The sequence below is a fragment of the Rattus rattus genome, chromosome 14 (genome assembly GCF_011064425.1).
Source record: "Rattus rattus isolate New Zealand chromosome 14, Rrattus_CSIRO_v1, whole genome shotgun sequence".
Classification (NCBI taxonomy): Eukaryota; Metazoa; Chordata; class Mammalia; order Rodentia; family Muridae; genus Rattus; species Rattus rattus.
The window spans coordinates 22,675,879-22,694,181 of NC_046167.1; the positions used below are offsets into that span (position 1 = coordinate 22,675,879).

The following is an 18,303-nucleotide window of genomic DNA, read 5'->3' on the forward strand; positions in this document are numbered from 1 at the left end:
GCTTCACTCCTTCTTTAAAAGGGGAACAAGTATACCCTTAGGAGGGGATAGGCAGGCAAAGTTTAGAACAGAGGCTGAAGAAACGCCCATTCAGAGCCTACATATACAGCCACCAAACTAGATAAGATGGATGAAGCAAAGAAGTGCAGGCTGAGAGGAACCGGATGCAGATCTCTCCTGAGAGACACGGCCAGAATATGGCAAATACATAGGCGAATGCCAGCAGCAATCCACTGAACTGAGAAGAGGACCCCCGTTGAAGGAATCAGAGAAAGGATTGAAAGAGCAGAAGGGGCTTGAGACCCCATATGAACAACAATGCCAATCAATCAGAGCTTCCAGGGACTAAGCCAATACCCAAAGACTATACATGGACTGACCCTGGGCTCCAACTGCATAGGTAGCAATGAATAGCCTAGTAAGGGCACCAGTGGAAGGGGAAGCCCTAGGTCCTGCCAAGACTGGACCCCCAGTGAATGGGATTCTTGTGGGGAGGGCGATAATTGGGGGAGGATGGGGAGGGGAACACCCATATAGAAGGGGAGAGGGATGGGTTAGGAGGATGTTGGCCTGGAAACGGGGAAAAGGAATAACATTTGCAATGTAAATAAGAAATGCACAATTTAATAACGATAGAAAAAAAGGTAAAATAATAAATCATTTTCTAATTTAAAAAAAGAAAATGACTTTGCAACGAATCCTCAATTCTGCCATTTTCAGAATAGCAAATTATATGTATTATTCAGTCAAATATTGGTGATGTTAATATGTATCCACCTTTAACTGCCTTATTTTTATTTAATCAGCAAGATTTTATAAATAAATCCAATGACATAAAAAAAGAAAGAAAGAAACCTAACATCTTAATCCTTGGTGATAGGAGTAAGAAAGCAAGCATGTCTCAATGTCCTTCCTTTTATCACATCTCACGATCAAGATAGAATTACTCATTCTCTGCCTAGAATATCTGGCTTTAAGACAACAGTGCAACAACGTTAAGGGGTAAATTCTTATCATTGGACATGCATCCCTTTCTAAGTTCTCCACACTGGAGGCGTCAGCTGACCAAGAATTACAGATAGAACACTGTAAGTTAACAGCAAATGTAGAAAGGACCCTGATTCTAGGACAATCACCATTTATGCGCGCAAATTCTGAGCTTAAGGACCAAGGTCTTTGGGAACCTAACCTCTATCTCCTTCAGTGCCAGCCCTATACTTGAGGGAAAAGACTTCCAAAGGTATCCTTTGCCCATGGGCTGGTCTCTCTCAGGAATGCAGGGCTCACCGAAACGAAAGTAAAACAGAGGCCGGTTCCCCGCTGCACTGGCCGCCCGCTCCCGGGCCGCAGCTTCTCGGATGTCGCACACCCCGATGTGGGCAGAGCGGAAAGGTCTCCTCGGAACGCCTTCACCGGGCTGCAGTCTACACCGAACCACGGCAGCTCCATTCGCTGCTGTAACAAGTTGAAAAAAAACTAATTAATTCAGACTTTAGTTTTTTTTAAATTTGTTACAGCGCTGAGCAGAGCTGCCGACCCCATGCAGAAAGAGCACACAGACCACCAAGGGCTCCAATAGGTGCAGACACCCTCTGCCCCCAGCAAGTCCCAGACCAATGAAAGGCGTCAGAAATATCCCAGGTAAGCCAGTAACTGCCCTAGCTTCACTTGGGGTTGGTATGGCAAACAAATCAACATCCAACATCATCAGCAAAGATCCCAATTGACCAAACAGCCTTTCTCAAAGACAGGGCAGACACCCATAGACACCAGCGAGTGACCAAGCCTTTATGACAATCACAGCATGGGGAGACAATGGTGAAGAAATACCTTCCCCAACACTTTGCCTTAAGCCTTTTACCAGCCTATTTACTCTTTCTTCTTCCAAATAAAACCATGCTTTTTTCCTTCACAAGCCAGACCACAGGACAGCAATCCCTAACACACACAGGACCACTTTTCCATCTTCTTCCTTAAAAATCACATAAAAAGATACAAGCAAACACCAAAATCGCAGAACTACAAGCACAGCAGACTCTTGATAGCAGGTTCAGTTGCCACAGAGATTTGGTGTTGTTGTTGTTGCTGTTGTTGTTGTTGTTGTTGTTTTAATGCCAAGTCAATTCTGTAATACTGGGGTATCACAGCCTGGAGAACAGAAATGGGATGTGTGCGCATGCAGTTTAAGCTTTGTAGGTTTTCTTTCATTCACAGAGACTGCAGTTACAGTTCTCACCGTTAGTATGTGTGCTACTTGAGGTTAGACATTGCTCATGTTCCTTCTCCTTGAGCCTAGCAAAACCTCACGGTTATTTCCCTCCACACGAAGTGAGCTAACACAGGAATCCACACTGGAATGCCAGTGTATCTCCATTTTCTTAAAATCTGTACAATCAGCTCAAATGCAGGAATTCTCCAAAGCCTCAAGTGTAACAATAGTGGCAGGAGGTGGACATTGTACTCCACATGTACCAGTATGCATATTTCACTGGCACCACTAAAAACACCAAACCTTTATAACCATACTCCCATGTCAGGCTATCACAGCATTTTCTAGTTATATCGAACCTTCTATTAATTTAGATCATAATCCACAGCAATAATTAACTCACCAAGTCAAAAAATCATTTAAACCACAAATGCTCCTATTTTATGATTATAGTGTTTCAAAGAAATCAATATATTATTGCTCTCTACCTACAGATAAAATATATATTAAATTGTATTAGGTATGATTATAGTAAAGTCACGTATGCCTTCAACTTTTACAAAATCTATGAGTAATTATACAAAGAAGGTGGTGTGGAATGCAGATGTCAAATGTGCACTCTTTAGGCAGATTCCAGAATGAGAGAAAGCTTCTTTCGAACGTGGCTATTATCTCTTAAACTAGACAGCTAATGCTATTCAAGGTTTACGTACTTGGAGGCTGGGGAAGGTAGGCTCCAATTAATTTTGACCTCTTCTTTTCATATCCCTTTTGTGTAATGTCACCTGAAAGAGAGCAGAAAAAAAGAAAGCATTCAGAATAGTTTCAATGGATAAAGTTAGTCATTTAATGAAGTATGACAAAATATACTAATACTTGTAACTATCTTTTATTTGCTTTATAATTAGAGATTTATAACAACCACTGTATATCATTTACTGTCAATTTTCCTTTACCCTCAAAAAACTTACAGTACATAATGTATAAAAAAGTCATTTTCTCAATACATGTTCTTCTCTGACCTTCAGGCTGCGTTTCTACCCTGAGGGTCCAAAATTAGATCTGTGCAAATTTCTCCACATTTGCAGGCGCAGGAAGCCTGTTCAATCTTCAGGAGCTCTCATCAACTTAATCAACAATGGATTGCACAACTGTCTGGCCTGGGAAGCTAGCAACACCATTATAAGACAGGCATTGCCTCCCAGTAATGAGATTTTTTTTTCCTTCCTAATCAGGCATGTAAGTCTTAAGGACTTTAAACTGCTAGGGTATATTTGAAAAGAAATGACCAAGACCAAAGGAAGCATTAGATAAAACCAAGTGAAAGAACAAAGGACCCACAGAGATTTATTTAAAAGATGTTCACTGTTTAAATACAAATTCAAAGGTTAAAGCCAAAGATTCATATATAAAGCCAAAGGAAGTTAGACCTTTCCCTAAGATTTAGGTCAGTAAAGATACAACCAAAATTATATTTACATGTAATTGTATTTCCTAATTGTAAGCTCCAAAACACAATGCTATTTTTGCCCTTTGTTTTTAAAAGAAAAAATACACACATGGGCACATGCATGTGTATACACACACATACACACAAACATATACACACACATACATATATACATCACAGACTGTCCTTGAACTGGGAGGAGGGGTAGAAAACTGATATTGCCCTTTAATTTCTTGAGGGTGTCTTGCATTCTTACCTACCTCTTCAAAGAGAGAAAATATTTGAGCTTCCATGAAAAAAAAAAAAAAACCAAGGAATAATTAGTAGTAGGTATGGACGTTGGTAAATTAGCTTATTCTAAAGATATGTGCTTGACTATGACCAAATGAACGTAAGGTTTGAAGGTCAATTCTAGTATTCAAAGCTTGTTTGACACACCTTTGTTTAGGTTAAAAAACAATTAAAATGTGAGCCATAAAACAGTATGGAGATACAGAATACACATTCCCTTCTCAATTGCTAAGTGGTTTTATGTTAAGTGTATTTTATTTCATCATGATGAAAGAAGGGATTTGTATAAATATTACACAAAGACTAAGCTAGCATATCTGACTATACTTTGCAACCTCGACCATCAGCTAGGTGTATATCACAGAGGCTGTTGCATTAACGTTAAAAAAAAATTCCCCTAAATCCCACCTTTTACCACCATCACAAGTATAGGTATGTTGGTGTACTATGGGATATGTTTTGTAATTGATCAGGAATACAAGGGAATGAAGTAATGGATTATAGGCTGGCTGTGAAATTAACTTTTGCCTCCTTCACATTTGCTTATGCCTATATATTACTACAAGGTGTAAAGAAACGTATGGCTTTGAAAAATAAAAAGGTTTGTAAACAAAACAAAATCTCTAGTGTCCAGTTCTGTGACTTGAGAGCAAGAGACTAGGACCAGTACCAGAGGAGCACACCTCAACATTTCTGACAGGAAAAAGGAATGGGTTGGGCCCTGGCACCTATTGTGGTGGAGGCACCTCATTCCTCCTCACAGGAAAGGCAGGGCCTTCAGTTCCTAGAAAGTAAAGCAGAAGCAACCCCATATGCATAGATTCTTGAGTAATACCCAACACGGCTTATGAAGAGCATCGCAGAAGCACTGCTTTACAGCCTGTCTTCACATGGGCCATGGTAAGCCTGACCAGTAAGCAACAGCTTTTACTAACAGTAACCATTCTTTAAGCGTAACAGTCCAACTGAAGAAGCTAGTTTTCATGTTCATCGTAATGCTGCATAATCCATCTCGCCTGTGCCTGAGACAAAACCCAATCCACAGCCTGCTCAAGTAAAGGGGAAGGCAAGCCCATAAGAACATGAGAAGGAATAAGAAGAACAAATAGGGCTACATGTAGAAAGCCGCAGTGAAGAGAGCCTCATTTGAGTCTCAGGCAAGATGCCATATTTGCACTTTTCTAGCTACAGACCATGTCCAGACTAAGGAGCTGCTTTGACTCTTACTATCAAAATTCTAAGTCCTGGTAAACCCAGAGTCATTCCTCCTGTTGATTACGCCCAGAATTTCATTAATTTCTCAACTAAACACTTAACAACCAGAGAGATTCTTCTTTGATTTTTGCTTTAGGCCAACTTCAAAGGAAATGAACTTTGAACACTGTCCTACTTCAGAATTGGTGTTATTTAGTGAGGTTCCAAAGTCCCTGCTTTAAGGCTAATAAGATAGATCTAAGGACATTTTTCTCCCAGTCCTGAATTCTCTCCTAGACTCACTCTCACACACACACACACACACACACACACACACACACACACACACACACTCTCTTGCTCTCTCTCTCTCTCTCTCTCTCTCTCTCACACACACACACACACACACACACACACACACACACACACACACACACACACACACACACACACACTTCCCTAATCAGGATATTGAAGAATTCAAGGTAACCACCACCTCGAAAACCCAGGAGTAAAAGAAGACAATCCAGAATGATGTCTACCTGTACCTCACAGTAGCCACACAAGGGTCAGCAAATGGTCACCAAAGACAAAAGAAGTTCTCTGGTCTGTATACTTAAAACAGGCTTCAGTGACTGACAACCTGCTCCATTATCTAGGTCACTATGTTACTTGCAAAGCCACGTCTGTACATTAGGTGGCTCTTTAAAGAAAGTCTCGAAATACTGTGTCCCAAATATCCTAAATGATCTCTTTTATTCCTAACAACAACTCATTTTAGAAGGGGAAAGTAAATCACAAATACTATTTATAATTCTCTACTCAGACTTTGGATATAGGGAAAAACATCAACACCAATGTTTACTTCTTTTATAATCATGCCTAGTATTGCCGTGCTCTGGCCAAAGCTGGGGTAGAAACTGTCCCCAGAAGAGATACTGGCATTCCTGACTGTGCTAGTGGATTTTTTACTAGACCTCTGAATGTCTGTCCATTCTCATTTCTGGAGAACAACCCCGCAAACAGTTTCCTGTTAGACTCCTCCCAATCCCTATCCAAGGAGGATGGCACTTGCAGGCTCCCGGTATAAATGATGACGATCCAGTGATGCACTTGTCTATGCTTCACTTGTGTAACATATTTACACGTGGCTGATCCTCAAATCCAGAGTGTTAAGTTTTTGTGAAAGATTCCTTATCTTACAGAACTCAGTCTTGACCTCAGTATTTTCCCACTCAAGGACTACGAGTTGATCGATTTTTCACACAGGTAAGAGATGGTGAGAAACACCCGTGTCTATCTGACAGAGCTAGAATTGGCAGCAGCACAGAAAATTACACACAGACATGGGGTAGGGGCTGTTAACTGGTGATTCTGTGGGGCAAAGGGCAGAGGGCAGAGGGGAAAATCCATACTGACTTTGCCATTAAAGTATGCCACACAACAGATCAACTTGTAGTTTCCCCCCTCCCTGCCCAAAATGCCACTATCTGTAGCACTGAGACTGGACTCAGCTGTGGCCTCAAAGCATTGAGGCTAAAAATACCACTGCTATATTCTAAATCCAGAACTACTTAAGCATCTGGTAGCCAGAAGTCCAGCAGATTATGATCAACTTCCCCTGCAAATTTACAGCAAACTTTGCAGCTGAGCTTTCTGTGTCTTGTAGTTTTCTGAAACCAATGATTGTTGTACTAATGAAGATACAGACAAATAGCTATAGATTATCTGTGGAGATCTGGCTTCTGTTGTGGACTTAACCACTGCCAATGCTCTAGTGCTACTGGAGAAACAGAAGACTCTCTTGCAAGTACATGTAGTTTTCCATTTTATATCAGTTCAGGCTAAACATAACCCATTCACTGACCCCTTTCTCTCCTTCTCATAGTGGATCTGTGCTACATGTACAGTCTTCAAGATGAAGCCACATAAATCCGAGGCAGAAAAATGTTATAAGAACAAGGAAGCAAATCTTTAACTCGTATTGCTAAGTAAGGCTTCATTTTCTATGTCTCATTACAAAGCAAACCATCCCATGATTTAGACCAGATTAACTAACATTCCTTTAATTTGCAAACTAAAGCAGTATCATTCAAGGCTATTTTGAAAGTCAACTCCAATCCATAAAAGCTTCTTAGGTGATAAAAAAAAAAAATTTCACTGGTTCTAAGTGTATATCTAAAGAGGTTTCCTCCTTCAAAAAGTGGTTCCTTGTGCCGAAGAGATGGCTCAGATGTTAAGAGCACTGGCTGTTCTTCCAGAGGACCTGGGTTCAATTCCCAGCATCCACAAGGCAGCTCACAACTGTGTAACTCCAGTTCCAAGGGACCTGACCCCCTCACAGACATACCTGGAGGCAAAACACCAATGCACATAAAATAAATCATTTTTTAAAATGTGATTCCTCATATTGAGCCTTAAAGTATAGAATTCTTGTTTGTTTTCCACAGAAACTTCCAAGTAGCATACTGTTATGTTTTAATTCCCAAGATACTAATTTATTTACAAATAAAATAGGAAAGAAGTTAGTGCATAAATTTTAACCTCAGCAAGGATAAATTAGAAGTGATTTCTTGCAATGGTGGCCCATGCCTTTAATTCCAGCACTTGAGAGGCAGAAATGGGCAGATCTGAGTTTGAGGCTTGTCTGGTCTACAGAGTGAGTTCCAGGACAAGTGATGTCTTGAAAATTCAATTTCAAGAACAAGATTCCTTGTTATTTGTATGTTCCCCAACACTTGAGATTCAAGCACTGTGGATTAGGGTTTTTTGTTGTTTGTTTGTTTGTTGTTTTATTCTGTTTTTTTTTTTTAATAAAGATTCAGCTGGGCTTGGTGTGCAGGCTTGGAACTTTAACAACCCAGGGAGCCAAATCAGGAGAATAACAAGTTAAACCCAGCCTGGGATACGCACACAGTAAAGACCCTGTCTCAAAATAAAAAAGTGAAGCAAAACCTGGGAATAAATCTAAATGATAAAGTGCTTGCCTAGCATATCCAAGGCCAGTACTACAAAAATATAAGGTAAATCCCAAATTCACAGACAAAAATACAAGCAAAAAACATGTAAGGTTGAACAAAGCTCTGAGAAAAGACAATTTCTCTCCCCACAAAGAGAATTCTCTTATTTTGTAGACTAGTGTTTAAAAAAAAAAAAAAAAATCAAGTCAGAAAAGTAACAGCCTCACAACTGCAAAAGTTACAGTGACCAAAGGGACAGTGTCATTGTGGCCACAAAGCAAGTTTGCAAACTTTGACCCCATGAAATTGGTGCAGAAGCAGCCTAATTGCTGCCTGGCTCTAGACATGAAGTCTTCACGAGCCCCTTGGTTCTCCAGGATAAAATGTGTACAACTGAGCTACTTTCAGGGCTAGGATTAGTTCTGAGTAAACAGACAAGTTTAACAGTGATCATTTCCATTCTTGGTGTTGGGAGTTTATTTTATTATTTAATGCTGGAACGAATGCTTTATGTAACAAAGACATCATTTCCATGTTTGGAATTTTATGGTTGTCAGAAGCCTTCCTAAGGCTCCCCTCTTTAATCAACTACTTTATACAGCTTTAGAGGCATAAAGGCTCCAACCCTCTTGTACAATTAGAGTCCTTAGCTCTATAAGCTTTTCTCCAGAAACTAGAATTGATGACAACTTTTCCATCATTATCCACCTGCCTGGGACCTCTTCTCACCCAAAGCAACCACACTCAACCTAAGCCACTGGGTAGACCACATAGTGTTTCTTGGTTCTCACTAACAAGACAGAGGTGATGTATGTTAACTTCCCATCAGCTTTGGAAATAGTAATATGCAAAACCTCAAAGTGGGGGGCCACAGAGATGGCTCAAAGTTTGAAGTACTTTTCAGGTAAGCATAGGAATCTGAGTTTGGATCCTCAGAAGTCACAAACACCCAGCTACAAGATCAACCCTTTTAATCAGTACTCCCACGTAATATAAGACACAGGTACTCCCAGAAGCTTACAGGAGACTAATCTGCCCTGTAGAAGTAATAGTAAATGATACAGAACAAGACAAACAAAGCAGAAGTCTAGGACCCATACCTGAGACTGCATTCCAACCCACTGTTTGCCTCAGTACATGTGTGTACTTGCGCGCGCACACACGCACACACACACACACACACACACACACACGCACACACAAACAGGCACATATGCAGAGACATCATAAACACACACATACTTTTTTCAACAAATAGTTCAATTAGCTATGTCATATTCTAACTTACGACCAACCTTACAATAAAGTAGGAGAATATGTGCCAGGTACACTAGTAAGTGCTAAGCATAAAGGGACCTACACAATTATATTGGTAATAGACCAGTCCCTTCGGGGTATAAAGTACAAAGAAAAGCTACCTGAATACTAGGAATTGTGAAGAAGTTTAGAGTCCTGTATTTCTTTGGTGCTGCTACCATCCCTGGGTGTTACTTATTGTTTACCTTGTCCTGTACTTTCTACAGGTCTAGCAATTGTAGGCTTTCCCATACATCCCCACTCAGACAGATAGAACACTTTCAAGAACGGAAATGTGACATTTACCCAGTTTACAAATTAGCACCTGCAGGCTTCCCCAAGCATCTCCACTTATCAGCCAGAGAGAGATTTTTCAAGAACAGGAATATAAACATGGGGACTACCCAGACCTCTCACTGCTGTGACAATGACCCCTTTAGAGGGTCACAAGAGCCTACCCTACTGTCTCCTTGGTTACTGGTCATAACAAGTCACAATCTACCACATCTTCCCTTTACTTTCACCCAAACCGTTCTATTTATCACTGAATTCTTATACTCACACCATATTCCCAATGAGAAACAGGTACATTAAAGGTAACGAAGGACATTAACACCTGTGTTAAAAGGAGAAAATTACCAAAGCTCACCCAAGAGGGAAGGAAAAACATTCACAATCACTACAGATGAACAGGACATGAGACTTCTGTGTGTGTAAGTGAACTAAGAGAATGTTCTCCCTAGCACTTAGACAGACGCAGAAAGGAAACATTTTAAATATGCTACTGGGTGCGTTTTACTTTAGCCAGACAGGTCCAAAACCACCTATGGTTTATACTCTTTATGATTATCCTTTTGTAGGTCTCCGGGGACATTTCTCTTCAGTATGTCTAAAACGCCAGTTATAAGAGGAACTTAAGGGACAGCTTGTGCTCCACTTTGAGTAAAGGGACAAGTGCTGTGAAAGGGAAAAGTCTGCACAAGTTCCATTACTAGGTGGGAGACTTGAAGACAAGCTTCTTATGACTAGGAAGTAATTCTGCACCAAATCCCTACAGATCCTAAGGTAAGAATTCCAGTAAAGCGATTTCCAAATACCATTAGGGCTGGTGGAGTTACAGAATGGTGGTCTGAGTTTGTACTAACTTGCACTATTGCTGCACCAGGCAGTATTAACGTTTAGCTTAAGGATCCTGAAGAAGTTAGAACAAAAGGGGCTCTTTTATTCATTTTCTATTGCTCTTTAGGAGTGTGTATGTGTGTAAGTCTTGTCTGTACATGTGTGTATGAGTTTTTGTGTTTGCATGTATAATCTGTGCATGTGTACATGAGTGTACATTTACATGTATGATCTGTACATTGTGTATGAGTGTATGAGTATGTATTTGTGTCTCTGACCTATATATGTGTATCTAAGTGTTTGTGTGTATATGTTTGTCTATGTAAGTATGCATATGTGGAGGTCAGAGATTGACAGTGTCATCTTCCTCAGTAGTTTTTGCCCTTATATATATATACAGCTTTCAGATTCAGGTAGTCTAGCTAGGCAGCTTGCTCTGAGACTCTCATAATTGCCTTCTTAGTCCTAGTATTATAGGCAGGATGTCATGTTTACAAAGCGACCCTTTATCCACCTGACCAATGCCCCAGCCCTGAACAAGAGGGGCTTCAAACAAGGCCCATGAGACATCCAGTGGCCACTTGGCTAGTCAGTCCAGAAGGTTTTTAAGTGATTATTTCATAAGAACTGCTACAGTAACTTGCTCAAAACCCTATAAATATTGCTTTTTAATATTGACAGAGGTTTGGATATACTCTCTTTAATCTAAAAGAAATCTATAGGGTTAGAGAGATGGCTCAGTGGTTAAGAGTACTTGTTGGTTGGGATCTCAGCATTCACATAATGGCTCATATCAGAAGTCTCTTCTGACTTCTATGGGCACCAAGAACATACCTGGTACACAGACATACGTACAAGTAAAACACTTATATATAAAAAATAAAAATAACTAAATCCATCGCTTCTCAGACTTTTTGCTAAGATCAAGCATAGTAAAAAATAACTAAATCTTTTTATCCCAAAGGGAACCTACTACTACCACTAGCCCAGCCTAGTTTCTAACTAAATTCTAATACGTATCCTCATACCCACAGACAAGTGTAGCTCTCGCCCCTCATTAAAGAAGCTTTTCCTTACAGTAAATGGAGACCATTGTGGAAAACCACAACTGGACACAATGCAGACTGAGATCAACAGACCCTGGGGAACCCAGCCCCAATCGATACTTTCATAACACAACACAACAGGGAATATATTATGGAAGAAGGGAAACATACACTAACTGTAGTGAGTATTTTACTTTAGCCAATCCGGTTTAAGACCACTTATAGGCTTACTATTCTGTGTGTTTATCCTTTTGTATGTATTTTGTGACATTTTCTCTTTTTTTAATGTCTAAAACTCCAATTTTTACTCAAAGATATACTTAAGAAAGGCGGGTCGTGCTCCACTTTCAACAAAGGTGTCAAGGAAAGGGAAAGACCTTTTTCACAGTAAGAGCCAGAGTACCAGGAAGTCAGCTGCGAGACGCTGTTTCCTAGAAACGTCTGCCTAAACAAGATCTGACAGTGACCGACCACATCAAAAGGGGTAAGATCTCATGGTGTCCAGTTCCTAGACAAAGACGTAGATACAACCAATAACCACTGAGAAAGGGAGTATTAGCCTCGAAGGATTACCCACTAATTGGTTATCCAATACAAAATCATCAGCCCTGAAATTATATACATATAACAAAAATGGATACAGCAAGTCATATTTATATATTTGTGTGTAAGACACACACACAACATGGGAGGGACTGGAGGAAAGAAAGGGAAGAGAAGTGATATATTTTAATTAAAAAATGTATTAAGAAGAATTTAAAAATCTAACAATATCTGTAATTTTTAAGAATTTAGAAGGCCATGGAATCACTGTCCTCCTTTCCAGTGTGGCATACTGAATAAAACTCTAAAACCACCCCTTTCTGCTTTTCACTATGAATTAGTCTAACTGGCTTATTGATAGCTGTTTCTCAGGGCTTCGAGGACATGGGCTCTGACACTAATAACTCCTGTAACCAAATTGCTTTGTCATCTAATCACATAGAAAAAGAGGAAGATTGCAGAGTTTATCAAAAATCTTCATCACCCTGACAACAGGAAGAAATAGGCTAACACTAGTAAAGACAAAAGTTCATTACAATCCAGAAACTCAAACAGTAAGAGTGCACATCTGAACAGAGCACTGTGGATACTATCTGTAAATGTCAGGGTAAGGAATGCAAACAATGGCTGTAACCTGGCCTCTAATTTGATGCTGCTTAATTAAAAATGTCTACTGTATATGTGAACACATTTGTACTTTAAACAACATGTATTCAAACCACGTTTTCTCATTAAAGAAAAAAATGGCACCACCATAACCTGCTGTGAATTTTAATCCTACTCACTGGTTAAAATGATACTTGAATGAGCACACACAACTGTGAATGCTCATAGGAAAATGTAAGATACTTTACAGAACAGGTTGGAGACTTTCTTTTAAAACCAGAACAAAGATTACAGGTCAAAGTCTAAATCAGAGTACTAATAAAGCTTTCAACACGTAGTAATATTGCCAAGTCATTTGTATAAAGAACCATTTCAGAGAAGTGAGGGGATTCATATCAACATTTCAATGGCATTTAACACAAATCTCAAGCAAAAAACCCTAAAATACTTAGCAAATTATTACATGTCAGGCACCATTTCAGGTATTAGTATCAGAAAATAAAAAAATAAACAAGACCCATGTGCTTATATTCTAGTCCTCGTGTATTAAATTGCTTTTAATCAGTGGTAAAGCTCTACACCAACCATCTGCTTGATAATTCAGTTACCGTTTGCTGGTCAGGGCAGAGAATTAAAAATATTATGAAGCTAATGCAGGACATAGATCTGCATAAATTTAATATTATGCTTTCTCTTAAACCAAATGTACTATGTAGCCTTAACTAGTTTCAAACCTCTTACTCACTCGGCTTCTTCAGTGCGGAAGTTATGGACATACTTGAACAAACCTAGTTACAAGGTCTCATTTTGATCAAAATGTAAAATGAGACTTGAATGAGCTATACTACCAACTATGGTTCACAAAGAAAACGATATTCTCAATTGAACAAAAATACAAAAGAAAATTTCATATGCAACCAATCAGTATGTAGTAATAAAGGTTGACATATGAAAAACAAGACAATCAAACCATGAACCACACTAAAGCCAAGAATGAGAAGAATGAGACAATATCAAAAAAATTTTAATTGAAAAAATAAATATCAGTAATACCTAAACCCTACATAAGATATCCTAAGGGACTTGGCAATATTAATGTCTAGATCTAATCACTGAGCTTAGCAAGGTCAGGGCACACAAAAGTAAAGTCAAATTTCAATATGCTAGCAATTATTTAGAAACACAACTAAAATCATTATCACTGAGAGAGAGAAAGCTCAGCTATTAAAGGGCACTTGCCACAGTTCCACAGGACTCAGGTTCACTTCCCAACACCCATAACACAGGCCCACTTTAAAACTCCAATTCCAGAAGATCTTCTGGCCTCATGGGCATTTGCACACAAGTGGCATACACTCAGACACACACACATATACATATAAATGAAAAAAATTAAGTAAAAATAATATCATTCACTTTACAATAGGAAGAACAAGGCACCAACATATCAAAGACGTGCAAACTAGTTACAAGATATATACATCTGTGAGAATAAAAAGCTGATGAAAGTCAGATCTACATAAATTAGCATAACTATGTACAAAGATAAGAAGACAACATAATAAAAATGCCAAATTTCTCTAAATTGGTCTACAACTTTAAATATATATCCAATAAAAACCCCAGGGGGACTTCTGAGAGATACAGACTAGTTAATTGTAAAAGTTATAGGAAGAAGCAAGGAAACTAAAGACCATCCCTGGCCACAGAGCGCACACAATGTAGTAAATTTGGTATGGCATACAATGCATGATTTAATATTTACTATAAAGCTGTAAAAATCAAAACAATACGGTATCAGCAAAGAAACAGATGAAAAAGCAGAGAATCTAGGAGTAGACCTATACTAATATAGTTGATTTATTTTTGACAAGGGTAACTGGAAAATATATTAAAAGGAAAAAGATCCATGCCTTATACAACACTAAAATAGATGCCAGGCCTAAGTAAGAAACACAACTATTTAGACAAAGTACAGGCTAGTAGAAGGGTTTGGCTCACAGGTAGAATTGACCAGCATTCATGAAGTACCTGTATCCTCAGGTACAGAAAGAAACATTTCCTTTGAGGCTGGAGAGAACACTAGGCAGTTAAGTATGTATACGGCTCTCTCAGAGGACTGAAGTTTAGTCCCAAATACTGACATTGGGCCACTTACAACGACCTGTAACTATAGCTCCAAGTGATCTGATATCCTCTTTTGGTGTTTGTGTGTGTGTGTGTGTGTGTGTGTGTGTGTGTGTGTGTGTGTGTGTGTGTTATTTTAATAATAAACTTTTAAAGAAAATACACATTAAATATTACCTCAACTTGGGAGTAGGTAAATAATGTCCACTGCAGGAAAAGCATAAGCTATTTAAAAAGAGAAGAAACTAAATGAACTGAACATAAGGACTTGAAACACTTGGAAATATTTCCTACAAACTGCATCATTAAGACAGTAACACCAAAGATGGGGATGAAGCTCAGTGACAGAACATTTTCCTAGTATGAGCAAGGACTGGAGGGGAGGGGAAGAAAGTCAAATTACTAACTGGCAGAAGTTATCTTCAAACCACATATTGGCACTAAGTGCAACACACATTCCATTCCAGAGTTGCAGATACACTCTAATGAGGTAACTAAATGCTTTGTAAATAAACATAATAAAAACACACTGTTCACTCAAAGTTGATTTTACAAAACGTAGATTTTAAAAGAAAACCAGGGAAGAGCAATGGAAAGGGAAGCATGTGCTACAAAGCACAGATTTTAAAGATGAGCAGGCAGCTGTGGAAGGCTACCATCCATCTCTCCCCTCCTCTCATCAAGGAGGGGAGATTACCAACATCTGAAAATGAGAGCCACTAACTAAAGCTTATGCACAATGGAGTGGTGGAGGAAAAAAAAAAAACATCAAGCGAATAAAATGCTAGGGAGATGGCTCAGTCAGTAAAGTGTCTGCCACACAAGCTCAGGATCACTTTAAGTCTCACAAGCTCTCATATAAAGCAAGGTGCAGTGGTGCAGGACTGTAACTCCAGCCTTGAGGGAAGAGTGGGTATATGGAGAGGTGGGTCCCGGAGCTCACTGGCTAACAAACAAGACCATGGAGTCAAAGAGATGTGCACATATAGACATTTGTAGACAGAGGTATGAATATTTTCAACTCAAAATAACATATACTCTTTATCACCACTTCCTATTAACCTCTTGGTAATTTATAAATGTGTCTTGGAAAGTATATAAACAGGCTAAGATTCTCTCAGGCAACAAACTTTGGCAATTCTTCCTCATAAGGAAACACTATGACATGATCAGAGCACTTCTAGAGTTGGGCTGTAATATCTAGGAGCCAAGAACTTCATTAAAAAAAATACAGTGAAAAAAATTAAACTCACTTTAACCCCCTAAAATACTTTACTAACTCTGTCCCATAATTACTGTGTATTGGGAACCATAGTGTTTTAAGATATGAAAAAGAAAAATAAAGCAACCATACAGCCTATTGGCTATACTATACTGTTGCTGAGTTCTGCTTGGCCAGGAAGGGACAGTGTGATATGGTTTCCTGCCCCTAGAACAAAGCCAACAGGGTGTGGGTCTCCAGGAATGTTGATGATTGCTGGGTGTGAGGTCTGTTTGTATAAATTTTATATAACTTCATGTTCCTCCCTCAGGAAATATTCTCCCTGTCAATGTTAATGACACCATGATAATCAAAGATAGCTGAGTCTGCAAGGCAAGGCTGTCTAGTATCTCAGCAAAATGGTAAGTGCTGAGACTTTAAGGACAGCCCTTAAGACTGTGAAAAAGAACTCTGAAAAACCTGAGGTTAAAATATATCCTATCTCAACTATGCAAAATATAAGGATGCAATGTGAATTGTATAAGGAGCTTCAAGGTCCTAAAAGACAAGAGGCAGTTGCACTATGAGCCAGTTGGTGAGAAAGATACTAACAGAGATTTGGGGAATGGTCGCCAAAGGGCAAGATCCCACCCAGCTAAGTTTATTGTTTTTGCTTACAAAGGCAGGCAGATTCCTGATGTCCAAGTTTGCCTGGGATAGAGTGAGGTTAGGCCCAGGTATGATAGAAATGGCAATCTCAGGGTGAGATCCCATACAACTAGCATACTGTCTGGTCTTAAAAAGGCAGGCAGATCTCTGAATTCATTTGCAATGTTAAGAAAAAAGAATGTACTTGCTGTTTTTTTGTTTTGTTTTGTTTTGTTTTGTTTTTTCTAAAAATCAAGAGGAGGCTGTGGTCAGGGATGCTGATTTGTGCAATAATCCAAGTGGAAACTGGGCTGAACAACTGAATTAATAAGTAAATAAAAGACTGGGATTTTGGTGTACAAGAGATGAGCTATCTAGAGAGTTTTTAGAATTTTTTTTTTTCCAACAAAAGAGTTCTGCCTCGGGGCTGGAGAGATAGCTTAGCAATTAAGAGCACTGACTGCTCTTCCAGAGGTCCTGAGTTCAATTCCCAGCAACCACATGGTGGTTCACAGCCATCTGTAATGGGATCTGATGCCCTCTTCTGGTGTGTCTGCAGACAGCTACAGTGTCTATACCTTAAATAAATAAATCTTAAAAAGAAAAGAAGAAGAAGAAGAGGAGGAGGAGGAGAAGGAGGAGGAGGAAGAGGAAGAGGAGGAGGAGTGCTGCCTCAAGCAGAACACAGGCCATCAGCTTGTACCCCATGATTGACTTCAAGTCATTTTTTTTGTCACTTTCAAACACTCCTTCCCTCAGAACCCCTTCTCTAAGCTGAGGCTGGTCCTTGGCACACCATCAAAGTAAATATACCTGAAAATGGAAGCAAGGGATACAAAGAGACAGCCTACCCCTCAGTGAGCACATTCACCTCCCCAAGACCTAGAAAGCACTCAGATACATGAGCATATGAGCACACATACTAATTCGAAGCACATTTTTGAAGGATTCTATGAAATAATTCAAGAAGTTCAAGAGCATACTGATAATAAAGGCTGAACCATGACTTACAAACCAAGCTTAATATTTTTATATATTTCTCTGTCATATCTCTATGTATAGCACTCTAAATAGAATAACTTTTGCTTAAAAGAAAAAGTCAAGATATACTGGGTTATCCCAACATTGTTAGCTGTGATAACAAGGAAGGGAAATAAAGTGCAGGAGAGGAAAGCTCCTGTTAAAGGTCTTCCTGCGGAAGACACTGGAGAGTCAGAACAGGGAGATGAGCAATGCAGGAAGTCAAGCAGAGAGGACATAGGAAAACAGTTGTGGGTGAGGACATGGAGCTTCAATTTTGCTGTGATTGTCTGGTAGCTGATGAATGTCTTCCCTAGAGCCTCAGTTCGCCCTCAGAAAAACTCATCAGTCCTAGAGGATGAGGTGGGAGGGGAATGGAACAGCCTGGCCCTAAATGGAGCTCCATTTTGGAAAAAATAACATTCAGGTGGCAAAGCTATGTGCACACACCTATATACTCCAATAAGTACGTCAATCTCATCACACAGGCCAGTTCCACCCTACTCCTGTCATCTGTAAGCTGACTGTAGGAGTGTCAGGGGATGGAGGGGACTAGTCATGGCTACTGCCATACACATGGACAGGCCGTGAGT

The 18,303-nt window shown here is 39.5% G+C and overlaps 1 long non-coding RNA gene across 1 annotated transcript in view; it reads right to left on the reverse strand.

Moving 5' to 3' along the window:
• Positions 1-753: 753 nt before the first annotated feature.
• The window catches only part of LOC116915202, a 40,441-nt gene continuing 22,891 nt past the window's right edge, over positions 754-18,303 (reverse strand). The window contains exons 2-3 of the long non-coding RNA XR_004389854.1: positions 2,923-2,994; positions 754-1,455 (exon numbers count right to left, since the gene is read on the reverse strand). This is a non-coding gene — a long non-coding RNA (uncharacterized LOC116915202). The remainder of the gene's footprint in view (positions 1,456-2,922; positions 2,995-18,303) is intronic.